The sequence below is a fragment of the Haliotis cracherodii genome, unplaced genomic scaffold (genome assembly GCF_022045235.1).
Source record: "Haliotis cracherodii isolate W230 unplaced genomic scaffold, xgHalCrac1.p SCAF_9, whole genome shotgun sequence".
Classification (NCBI taxonomy): Eukaryota; Metazoa; Mollusca; class Gastropoda; order Lepetellida; family Haliotidae; genus Haliotis; species Haliotis cracherodii.
Window position 1 is genome coordinate 53,903,206 of NW_027266343.1, and position 12,912 is coordinate 53,916,117.

Here is a 12,912-nt window from a genome sequence, read left to right on the forward strand (position 1 = left end):
GCATAGTCGCCTTTTACAACAAGCATGGGTTGCTGAAGACCTATTCTACCTCAGATCTTCACAGGTCCCACCCTAAAGGAAGAACAGACTTCAGCAAAAAACACCTGTATGATTAATCCACCCCTAATAAAAGCAACACACTAATACACGAGTCACCTCGGCCACATCAAAGACAAAGAAATTCTACCCCACGTGTACAATGATATTTTTTAGATGAAAGAAAACACGAACAATTGTCCTCATACACATACACACCCATTGTGCGGAATCAAACTCTGAATGAGTAGGGCACAAGCAAGAGCACCATCAAAGGGACTATATTGCCCCCGAAAAACACCAATAATAAACCCAGCCCACGTACAGAGATCAGCCTTTCAGGCCATGTTGACCAGTCTCAAGGCCCCAACAAAGGGCTGTTTGGCCCCTGTTTTACTGCCCGTGACCCCTGACATGATTGCTTGTACAGGTAGTGCCCTGTGAGGAGGGGGTAGCTGGATTTACAGCTATTTGGCCCGATATTATCCTGAGTGGTCACATTGGTAAACAAACCAAGGCCAATTTCCTGTTTATAATGTCCCTTGGCTTTTTCTCCTATCTGATAAAATTAGTACTATCAGATTACAACTTTCATGACTTCCTAATGTGAGTGTGCAGGTGGATTTATTAATGGAACACATATTTGCGATGTGCTTTATGGAAATACAACAAAGAAACTACTATATGAAGGATATTTTAGGACAACATGAAGTTTTTCTATTCTAGAAGATGATTTACAGCTTTGTAGAATAGACTTTGGTTTATATTTTATATCATGAAATAATAAAGAGGATTCCACTGTTTTGATATTCAAAATATCAACCAAGTCTTAATTTAGTGATAATTCAAATAGTCATTATTTTGATAAGAATGAGAATGCATTTTCTTTATTACACAACAAACAGACACACTAAGAAAGCTGGGAATTTTATACCTAATGAGTATTTAACTGCGCGAGTGATAATCTATTTGTAACTCTTCTGGTGATAAAACATTCCATCATTTTGTCCTCTAAATAAAATCAAAGCCTTTAGAAAGTCCACAAAACATAGATACAATTGAGTGAGTGGGTAGGTGGGCAGGTGGCTTGACAAGCAAGTCAGTTAAATATTCCAGCAACATCACAGTGGGGGGCACCAGAAATGGGCTTCACACATGGCACCTATATGGGGAATCAAACCCAGGCTTTCAGCTTCATGAGCCAACACTTGGCTACCCCAATATCCCCTCTCCACTAATGATATATATTGCCTTATTGCTGGCTGATGCATTGAGTCTGTCACATTCTTATTCAATAATCCATTTGATTAATTACCCTTGGCAGATGCACACACTTGGTACAAGCAAAGGAATATTTATAATAAGGTATTAAGAGGTTTTTAATTTTTTTTCTATGAAGCCTATGAGTGATTACACAAGCAAATTTGACTTAATGCCACGCTGGTTATAGCCCAGAGTACTTCAGATAATCACATCTGGACCAGGTAAACCATTCTGAGCAGACTTTATGCCACACTGGTTATATCCCACCGACCTTCAGATAATCACATCTGGACCAGGCAAACCAGTCTGAGCAGACTTTATGCCACGCTGGTTATATCCCAGCCACCTTCAGATAATCACATCTGGACCAGGCAAACCAGTCTGAGCAGACTTCATGCCACACTGGTTATATCCCAGCGACCTTCAGATAATCACATCTGGACCAGGCAAACCAGTCTGAGCAGACTTAATGCCACACTGGTTATATCCCAGCCACCTTCAGATAATCACATCTGGACCAGGTAAACCAGTCTGAGCAGACTTAATGCCACACTGGTTATATCCCAGCGACCTTCAGATAATCACATCTGGATCAGGCAAACCAGTCTGAGCAGACTTCATGCCACACTGGTTATATCCCAGCCACCTTCAGATAATCACATCTGGACCAGGTAAACCATTCTGAGCAGACTTTATGCCACACTGGTTATATCCCAGCCACCTTCAGATAATCACATCTGGACCAGGCAAACCAGTCTGAGCAGACTTCATGCCACACTGGTTATATCCCAGCCACCTTCAGATAATCACATCTGGACCAGGTAAACCATTCTGAGCAGACTTTATGCCACACTGGTTATATCCCAGCGACCTTCAGATAATCACATCTGGACCAGGTAAACCAGTCTGAGCAGACTTCATGCCACACTGGTTATATCCCAGCCACCTTCAGATAATCACATCTGGACCAGGCAAACCAGTCTGAGCAGACTTCATGCCACACTGGTTATATCCCAGCCACCTTCAGATAATCACATCTGGACCAGGTAAACCATTCTGAGCAGACTTTATGCCACACTGGTTATATCCCAGCGACCTTCAGATAATCACATCTGGACCAGGTAAACCAGTCTGAGCAGACTTCATGCCACACTGGTTATATCCCAGCCACCTTCAGATAATCACATCTGGACCAGGCAAACCAGTGAATGAAAGTCTTAGCAGCGATCCATACCATGATGACAATGACAGAGAAGGGGGACAATGATTCAAACAAACAGAGTTTTAGTCAAAAGTTCAACTAACATTTAGTCTATGAAATCTTATATCCCCCAATATCCTTCTTGACTCTAAAAAAAAAGAAATTCCCTATGCTGATTAGAGCTGGCTAGACTTGCTTTTGTATACATTTCTAGATTTTTATTTTTCATAAAATACATATATTCCACAGTCATGGTGCAGGACTAGTCAAAAGTCTGCAGCTTCCAGAAATATTCAGAAGCAAACTCAGAATTTAAAAGTAAACATTCCCTGTTGATAAATGCATGTTGTGCTGACTATCTCAGATATTTAAAAACTTTCTGGGGTACCTAAGTACCTCATAACAAATTCTCCAGACAAAACAAATTAGATAAAGTACCCCAGCAAGTAAACCATCAGTTATTATGGGCTAATTAACTTCTTGTTGCCATATTCAATAACATTTTTCTTTAATTGATCTATTGAACTATTTCAAGCAAAGAAACATTCTTGCCTTGAAAACATGATGTCTTGGCCTTGAAACTTTGCAACAAATGATTTACGTCTTCTCTTCACCCTGACCCATCCTCTGAAAAACAACACTGACACATTAAATTTAAAATTAATCAAAAACTTCAAAATTCAACATTTCATGTTATGTCAAATTATAACACCATATTTGACCTTTCAGACAGCTGCTAGTCCCCCACTCTAGTAGCATGTCTCGATTGTATAGAGGCAGACTTCTTCTTTAAAATCAATATTGAATGGAATTAGCAATCTAATCCTCAGTACATGTTATTTAATGAATGAACAATCAATCACTTTTCACACATTTCAGTTCAGATTTAGATAACAATACATCATACCTACATAAATCTGATATTACTTAAAATGTTCCAAATGGAACCATAAGACACAAGAAAGTTTCTAAGAAGTGAGTGAATGAGTTAAAATTAAACGTCGCACTGGCATTCTTTCAGACATATAGCGACAAGTTTTAAGAAGTAATGGAACAGATATAAATAAATACATGATAAACGTATGAATGTCTGTTCAAAAGAGCGAGGACATAGTTCACATTACAAGATTATTACTGAATTCCTAATATTGCTTAAATTTTGAGCACAGGAGCATAAACATTACAAGTATATGTACATGAAAAATCAATAAAAATATGCAGCTTGTATATCTAATTCTGCAATACAAGCAAATAATTCAAAATGGTTGAAAACGTTACATTGTTACTGATAATGTATAGACGTAAGTAGAGTGAACTTTGTGAGGCTTTCTACGGGAACATACTCTACCAACGGAGGAAAGGGTTTATAGGTGTAATGATGCCACCGTTGTGTGACGTAAGTGCGACTGTCACCACATCTCCTGGTAATTGAAGAGCGGCAGGTCATACCCGTCGGCCGTTGCCTCATTGTGCCTCCATCGCTGCTGAATCTGTGGGATCATCATCGGTCAGATGTGAAATGAGATAATACACCGTTAGTTTGATGTCAGTATCCGCTCTTGTCACCAGTAATGTCAAATATTTCCCTCCCTTTGTTGGATGACGGGACGTGTCTGAACACGAATGTAAGTTTTATATATAGCCTATGTTTATTTGAATTTTGATAGCGTGTCGGTTTTTTTCTGTTACACACCACGATACACGGTTGTAACAGTTGTTGTTTAGAAAACATGATTAGAAAATGTGAAAACAATAATACGTTGTTTTCAAAGTGACATTTGTGATGGTGATGGTGTCAGGGAGAACATCGTCTGCTAGGTTAACTAGCGATTAATGCTTCCGGGTTCACAGATCGATAGGTAAATAATCTGATTAACTTCGTTATGATTAATTAAAGAGATTGATTTATTCGCAGCCTTCAAATTATTTTATTATTTAGAATAATATCAGGTTTGTATAGCTTAAACTGACACATTCAACATGCGGTGTTTATGCGAGTTTTGCTGACACACCCTCTCCACGTGGTGCCCTTACCGGATGTAAACAAAGATCGGGTTGATTCGGGTCGAACCGACGTGCCGTATTTTACCGAAGGAGTCATCTCACGGCTCCGAAGACTTACGTTCTTTGTCGATGTGATCAGCAGGAAGTGCTTGACGTACAACTTCGAATGTAAGTTAGAATAATAGAGGACCGTCGTTTAGACTAGTGCAACCCCACATTATTTTGATCTGCAACTCTCAACCTGTTTCTAACACACAACAGTGCATCTGTTCTGTCAGCGATGAACGGGACAGTTTACCTGTTGAATCGTGAAATCATCGTCGATTGTTTCCTGTTTTCGGCATATATTATGAATCACAGAAGGACTCAGGTGGCATTGCACTGGAAATATATTTCTTTTTTTCGTGTCATAATCTTGTTCAATCTCAATAAACAGTCCTCAGAAGGGAAGGGCATTATTTCCTCCCAATTTGTGATACATATGGGTAATAACAAGACATCTATCCTGATACTGAAGTGGATTGGTATATTACATTGACTTGTACACCTGGCGTGACAGTGCAGTGTTAATGCATATTTCAGGTCAAGCTATTGGCTTTCATGCATTCTGTGTTATGCACATGCATATTTGCTGACATAGTGAATAAATCTGGCAACACACAATGGTGTATAGACATGTATATATATACCTGGGCTGCAATAACAATGGACACCATGATATTACACACCTTGGTATGCTCAGAGCAGCAACTTACTTATTTGTGTAGAGTTGTCTCCCTTAGGAGCAACAGGATCATGATTCTTAATTGGTCCCTCAGTACCATTAGGGTTAGAATTTAAGTCGAAGGCTTTTCTAGCCTGGGTAAAGATAACCTGCCCTTGTAATATTAAAACAAAGGGGAAGTTTGGAAATATGTACTGGCCCCCATGATTTTGTGCTAAAGAAGTTTGTTAAGTTCTAACCCAGATCATGCCTGTTCAAACAACCTCACCAAAGTGGGTGACCTGCTTGAAGCATGTCATCGATCCCAATTGCATCGATCGATGCTCATGATATCAATCACTGGATCGTCTGGTCCAGACTCGATTATTTACAGACCGCCGTCTTATAGCTGGAATATTGCTGAATGCGGCGTAAACAAACAAACAAACAAACAAACAAACAAACACTGACTGACTGAATGATCCTGATTTCTCTTGCATACCCAATTGATGCAGATTCTAGGTTAGAACAAGTCCCCAGCAGCCTATGCTGGTTGAAAGAGGCAACAACTTAGCTGATGCATGTCACCGTACCCCGACGTTGTGTATCATTGCTCATGCTATCAATCACTGGATTATGTGGTTGTTGTAACCTCATATGTAAGTCTTTATTGTAAATCACTGGTCCTTTGAAATCTTACAGAATTATACCTTAGCAATGCATCAAGGGTAATGTCATCAGAATCTGGTCATGGCGGCAGCCTGTATGTGGACAATGTGGACAAAATATCTGTCTTATTTCTTATGGAGCATATGGGATTCCAATCCCAAGTTACACAGTGGTCCTGACTCGGTCTTTTACAGGCTGCCCTGGTATAGCTGGAATATTGCTGTGTGCGGAGTTAAGCTGAAAAACAACATCATACGGTGCCGATCCTAGCGTTTCTTTACTGTTTTTGACAACACAAAAAGCACAGTTGAAGAAATATTCCAAACACTTCTAACTTTAAAGCCATCTAGGGCTTTTGTAGATACAGGAAACAGTAAAAGCCTACCGATACACTATTTAGAAATAAATGCAATCGGAACTACATTATTTCATTGACCTTCTGATAGACCTATCTCAGCTGTAATTCTTCACCTCTGACTGACCCATGAAAGAAACTTGTCAACACACACTGTCGTGAAATGAGAATTACAGCAGAATATATCTCAAGTATTCATGTTTGTAGGTTAAAAGAAGCATCTCACAGGGAGCGGGTGGTCAAGATGGTTGCAGATTGTGGATAGTATATATACTACTAAGGGGTCGATTTAGCTACTGTAAATCTTGAAATTAACACGAGCGTGAATTAAATGCAAAAAATGCGAGTGGTCTTATTATTAAACATCACATGTATATCAACGATAAGACCAATCTCATTAAATCAGACCTTAGTTCTCACTACTGCTAAACAAAGATCTGAAGACCTTTCATCTGACCAATCAGAGCGTCGCTTACCAGATTATGAAAGTGACAGTCGGAATGTGATTTCTAATCATGCAATTTCAAAAACTTTAACACAGGGTATTCCGAGCAATAGTTATGGGTTTAACGACTGAATCCATACAATCTAGACCATCTATTAGCCATTCCAGAATGTTCTTTTGTTTATGTTTTAAATTTGTAATCGAGAATTTTTCAAAATATGTTTCAAGCGTAGTCGCCAATTTGAAATTAGTGCCGTAAAGCAGGAGAAAGCTTCTTTCTGATTGGTCATTCCATTGTTCGATCAAAGTTTGGTCAAGGTCGGCCTGACGTGACCCGTAATGGGATGTCCTCAGATCTTTGTTTAGCGGAAGCGAGAACTAAGATCTGATTTTAATGAGATTGCGATAAGACATTTTGGATAGCAGAAATACCAACTTCGACATACTCTGAAACAAAGAACTATGTATTCTACATCACTGTTTATTGAGCAGCACTTGTAACAAGTATATAAACAATGTCATTCAAACACAATTACATCCCGTGAATCGTCACTGCTGGGGTCAAGACAAGAGTTCTACTCACTTATGTCATCACTGATAACACCTGCAAGTCCAGACAGACGGCACCCATGCAACACAGTGTCATTGTTCTTTGTGACTGCGTCAAAGGCCGACACGAGCCAGTGCGCATGTATTGTTTCAGCAGAAGTACTCTACTCGGCGCTAATAAGCTACATGTATTTGGTGTGAGATTGGATTAAGGTGAGGAATCTCCTGTAAACCTGACAGAAGACATTTCCTTTAGATATAAATCCACTGATGATTGAGAGGAAGGGGTCCGTGTGCGAAATACGCATCAGTCGGAAAGCGCACGTTAAATCTCCAAAGTAAGTAAGTAAGTAAGAGGAGGGGGTAGTCGAATTCATATTGAGTAGCATTTTGGGCTAGGGGCCAGCGGTCGCATTCTTTTGGAGACGCATTAATTTCATGATTTACAGTATATAAAACATGCACCAGTGCAACCTTTTATTGAAAAATACAACTTAATACTTATGTATATTTATGCCTATTTATGTAAACAAAATTCAATAACAACATAACAATAATCTGTGAACACACTCAGTACCTCTCAGGTTTATTCACCATTCTGCATCACTCATCCCAGTGTTGTGTGTAGTTCATGACACATGACACAGTCATCAGAGATTCGAGATTTTACTTTAGTTAGACCAGTTTATGCATCTATGTTTCAATTTTGATAAATTTATGGGACCAGGGTGCAACCTGTTTTTGTCTGGTGCAACAAGCTGTTCATGTCAACATGCACCTTGTGCAAGGTAAATCCAGTTCCTTAAATCAATCCCTGATACTGAAAATAAGGTTTAAAACATCCACAACTGAAAGGCTGTGTGTTGCAATCGTGATTCCGGTTAAAATTGGTCCCCAGCAACCTCTGCTGGTCGTAACAATGTCACGAACGTAAGTTTTGTCTCAAATGGGGATCAGGTGGTCAAGCTGCATGACATGGCTGATGCTTGCTCCCTGATGGGAAGCCTTGTTGCGGTTGTTTTCAGTCACTAGTTTGCCTGAACCAGATTGAATTATTCACAGACCACTTGGCTATTGGCTATTGGCTATTGACACTGGTACATGTATGTGTGTGTTTAAAGAAACTCTTCAGCAATTGTTTGTCCAACTTACAGGGTGACCATGAACCGCTATGTGGTGGATATTGGGCTGGAAACACTGGTACATGTATGTGTGGGTTTAACAGACCATATTTCTCCTGACACCATGGGACATACTGAAATTCCACCATGACAAACTGACGAGAAAGTAGCATTTCAAAGTTACATGAGGCATAATGTATCTCTGTAGAGAACTCACAAGGTAATGATCTTGCGATGGAAAAGACCCACAATATATGTGTCAAGACCTAACTAACATAAATGTTAGTTTAGCATCCCTCAATGTTGTGGGTCGTTACTCATGCTATCAACCACTGGTTCTATTTGAACCAGATTTCATTATTTACCGGTTGTTGGCATATAGTTGGAATATAGCAGACTGACCCTTAACATTTTTATTCTTATACAAACATGGTCCCACTTGCTTGTGTTCTGGATGTAAGTTTAATGTGGAATCTGGGTTGAAATGGTTCCGATTATTCTTGTTGCGACTTGGCTAATTGTGTGAACCTGCACCCGATTGGTATGGGATAGTGATCATGCTGTCAGCCACTAGTTTGTCTGGGTACTAGGTCAGAGCCAGCTTCTTACAGCCTGTCACGATGTACCGTATTTGCTGCTCTAAGGGCCCTGCTCCTAGAAGTTCCCCCAGACCAACTGGACCATCTGTATGTACTCTTCATAAACATTCCATATAAGACGGTCGGGTAGCCTAGTGGTTAAAGCATTCGTCATGCCGAAGACCCGAGTTCGATTCGCTACATGTGTAGAATGTGTGAAGCCCATTTCTGGTGTCCCACGCCGTGATATTGCTTGAATATTGCTAAAAGCGGTGTAAAACTACTCACTCACTCACTTACCCTATAAGACCGATAATTTACTTTTGTTGTGAACATGACACATTTCTTACAGAAAACAGCAGCACAAAAGGATATATAATTTGCAAATAACTAATATCAAAAAGGTTTTAGTTTGATCAGTATTTGAACTGAAATTCACAAATGCTTAATCTCTGAACTCTTTGCATATGGTTTTAATAAGCAGTGTATAACATCCTTCACTACATCTGGGGCAACATTTGTTGTTTGTTTTGTTTGTTTGTTGTTTAACGCCACAATCAGCATTATTCCAGCTATATGACAGAAGTCTGTAAATAATCGAGTCTGGACCAGACAATCCAGTGATTGACCTCATGAGCATCAATCCACACAATTGGAATACAATGACATACATCAACCAAGTCAGTGAGCCTGACCACCCGATCCTGTTGGTCGCCTCTTATGACAAGCATAGTAGCCTTCTTACGGCAAGCATGGTGGTGAAGTTGGTGAAGACCTATTCTACCCTGGATCTGACCGCCTCCGTGGTCTAGTGGTAGAGCGTCCGCCCTGAGAGCAGAAGGTCCGGGGTTCAATCCCCGACCGCGTCATACCAAAAGACATTTAAGGATGGTACTTGTTGTTACCCTGTCTGGCGCTCGGCATTAAGGGGCTAAAACATGGACTGGTCGGCTCGGAGTCAGTATACTGTGTCTGAGTGGGGTATTCATGTTAAACTGCGGCATAGTATCTCAGTGAGCTAGCACTATAAATCGGCATCAGTCCGGACTAGTACAAGCAGCCACACAAACACACACACGTACATGCACGTCGCTATATAAGTGCAATAATCTTGGACGCGACGTTAAACACTATTTCACCTCACCTACCCTGGATCTACTTTTGTAGGGTACCTTCTCTACACCAGTGCTCCAGTTACCTGCCAACCTTGGTGGTGCTGGATAAATCATGGTGTGTTTTAAAAGCCTTTAAACAGCTGCCAACAATGTGTTCATAAGCAGTAACTTCATCAGAGAAAATAAAGCAGTTAAAGGTAAATGATGTTTTGTTGTGAGAACCTTTTTTACCCTTTTATGAGCTGCCAGTAATGTATTTGTCAGTGATAACTTTCGATGAAGCTGATTACACTGGTCGTGATAAGTAACAGAACTATGTCAAGGTCTAAGGGGTCTGGGTGGCCTAGTTGTGTAAGGCACCATCATTCCATGTACAGAGTTGTCTCCCTTAGGCATATGTCAGGATCCTAAGAACATAGATTCACCCTGATTAATATGATCCTTGGTTTGTCAGCAGCATACTTATTAATCTAAGTCATGCAGTTCTTTGGCTTTCCTTCGTCAAAGCTAAGATGACATGCCATGACATAACTGAAATACTGGTCAACATGGCATACAACACAATGAAGTCACTTTTTCCAGGTCAAGTCCACACCACAAAGATTTAAGCTTGTTAAATGACAGTTGTAGTCAAACTAATTATTTGGTTATATTTATGTTGTGACCTTATTGATGATATCTCAGTTCTATCTTTAGGGCACCTGACTGAAAGTCAATGAGCTAATGTCATGGCCTATTGTCAGCCATGCATTGTCACTTGTAGACATCTTCTCAGACACCACAAGATTAATGAAGCTGAAGCTATACATGCTTCTTCCCACAAATAATTGCACAAATGTTATATTTGGGTTAACACTTTCTTAGTTAAGTACAGATTCGAAATAGCCTTGGTGGCTGAGGGGGTTGTGCTGACAGTGTTGGTTCGAATCAACCCCCCAAAAGTTCTACAATCTGTCCTTTTCTAAGAAAGTGTTACAGAGCTCCAGATAAGCTTTTGGTGTTGTGGGTATTTTACCCATGCATTTTAAAATCATTGGGTATCAGTAATTCTATCTGCATATTCAAATTTCTGTTACCCACTAGTTTTTACACATGTGGGTATTTAAGTCATTTATTTAAAAACACTATTCATCTAGTCCCTGCAAACTGGTGTCGTGTGGGTTCGAGAGCTTTATAGGACTCAAAAATACCACGATACTTCCACACGATGGCAAATGATCATGATCTGACTGTCATCGTGGAGTTTGGCAAGGTTGACGGAATGCCAACTTATAATTTCGAAATAAGTTGCTGATTTGTTAATCGAATACGCAGGGTCACTTCACAATGTTTTGATGATACGCACAAGTTTTATTTTTGTAGAGTATCTGTAATGTTCGTTGCGTATTTGATACACTTGGATTATATTTTACTGCGTATTTCTGCATTTCTGATTCGTATTTCACGCAGATACGCAGCTTATCTGGAGCTCTGGTGTTATCCCAAATATAACATTTGATAACATTAGACTACTTTCTAAATGCATTGTGTGTTCACACAAATGATTTCTTCACGATTTCAGAGTCTGATTTTCAATATGGCCGACACAACAGCCATATTAAAAGACTGTGGCAATTACCCAGTAATTTCTTTTCATTTTGAATTTTGGTATATGGTAATGGAGTTCATATATGTTCTGTTTTTGCGATATTTACATTTTGACCTTTTGTCCAAGCTCTTAAATTCTCTCAGAAGGCATGTTTGGCTTATATCATTTGAAATTGACAGGTTGAGGTGGTTGAACTTAGCATGCTTGTTCTCCTTTTGATGACATCATATTTTGTTCAAATCATTAGAGAGACTGCCTCCGTGGTCTGGTGGTAGGCCTGGAGAGTGGAAGGTTCGGGGTTTGATCCTCGGCCCCATCATACCAAAAGATGTTAAGTGATGGTGCTTGTTGTTACCCTGCCTGGCGTTCGGCACAAAAGGCCTAAAATAAGAACTGGTCGGCTTGGAGTCATTATACTATGTCTGAGTGGGGTATTCATGTTAAACTGCGGCATAGTATCTCAGTGAGCTAGAACTATAAAAACGACATAACTCCAGACTAGTACAAGCAGCCACACACACACACACACGTGCATGCACATTGCTATATAAGTGCAATAGTCTTGGAGTGAGTGAGTGAGTATGGTTTTACGCCGCTTTTAGCAATATTCCAGCAATATCATGGCAGGGGACACCAAAAATGGGCTTCACACATTGTACCCATGTCGGGAATTGAACCCAGGTCTTTGGTGTGACAAGTGAACGCTTTAACCACTTGTCTACCCGACCGCCCCTCAATAGTCTTGGACACGAATTACATATTAGTGGTAGTTGTAGGTTCTCAGCATTTATGCATAACACATTTTAATAGCAACTCTTATTGTCAGTCTTTGTTGAGATACTGTTGACTCTATCCAGGTGATCTACAGCTTGGTGGCTTTAAAACAATTGTAGCTGTGAGTTATTGCTGTGAATGAAATGATTGCATACCTCTGCTTCATGATTGCGTGGGTCTGTTTGTCTAGACAGCACTGTGTGTTGATGGACTTACAAAACACATGCAATGTTCGAAATGCCACAACTTAATTATTGTTGTACATAATTGTCACTCCCTGACAGGATCACAATGCCATGGTGACAGTGTGTAGAAAACCTCCTGGGCATAAACATGGAACATGCTTTCCAAGGTTGGAAGCAGGCAGAATATGGGATCTTTACCCAACTGTTTTACTGTGCCTGTCATTTACTTAATTATGTGTAATTTTATAATTTTATGCCTTTTTAGGAATCTGTTATTTGTTCTTGTTGCTGTGTGATTGAAATATTGCTAACGAGATGTTAAATTA

At 39.9% G+C, this 12,912-nt stretch overlaps 1 protein-coding gene across 2 annotated transcripts in view; it reads left to right on the plus strand.

Annotated features, from left to right (window-relative positions):
* The first annotated feature begins 4,582 nt into the window (after nt 1–4,582).
* LOC139452701 (cytosolic purine 5'-nucleotidase-like) overlaps nt 4,583–12,912 on the plus strand; it is a 215,393-nt gene continuing 207,063 nt past the window's right edge. The window contains exon 1 of one of the 2 annotated variants that reach the window (XM_071234255.1): nt 4,583–4,672. The gene's annotated coding sequence lies outside the window, so the exon portion shown is untranslated. Of the gene's footprint in view, nt 4,673–10,158; nt 10,237–12,912 lie in introns of those variants that run through there. The other variant, XM_071234256.1, reaches the window with a different exon arrangement.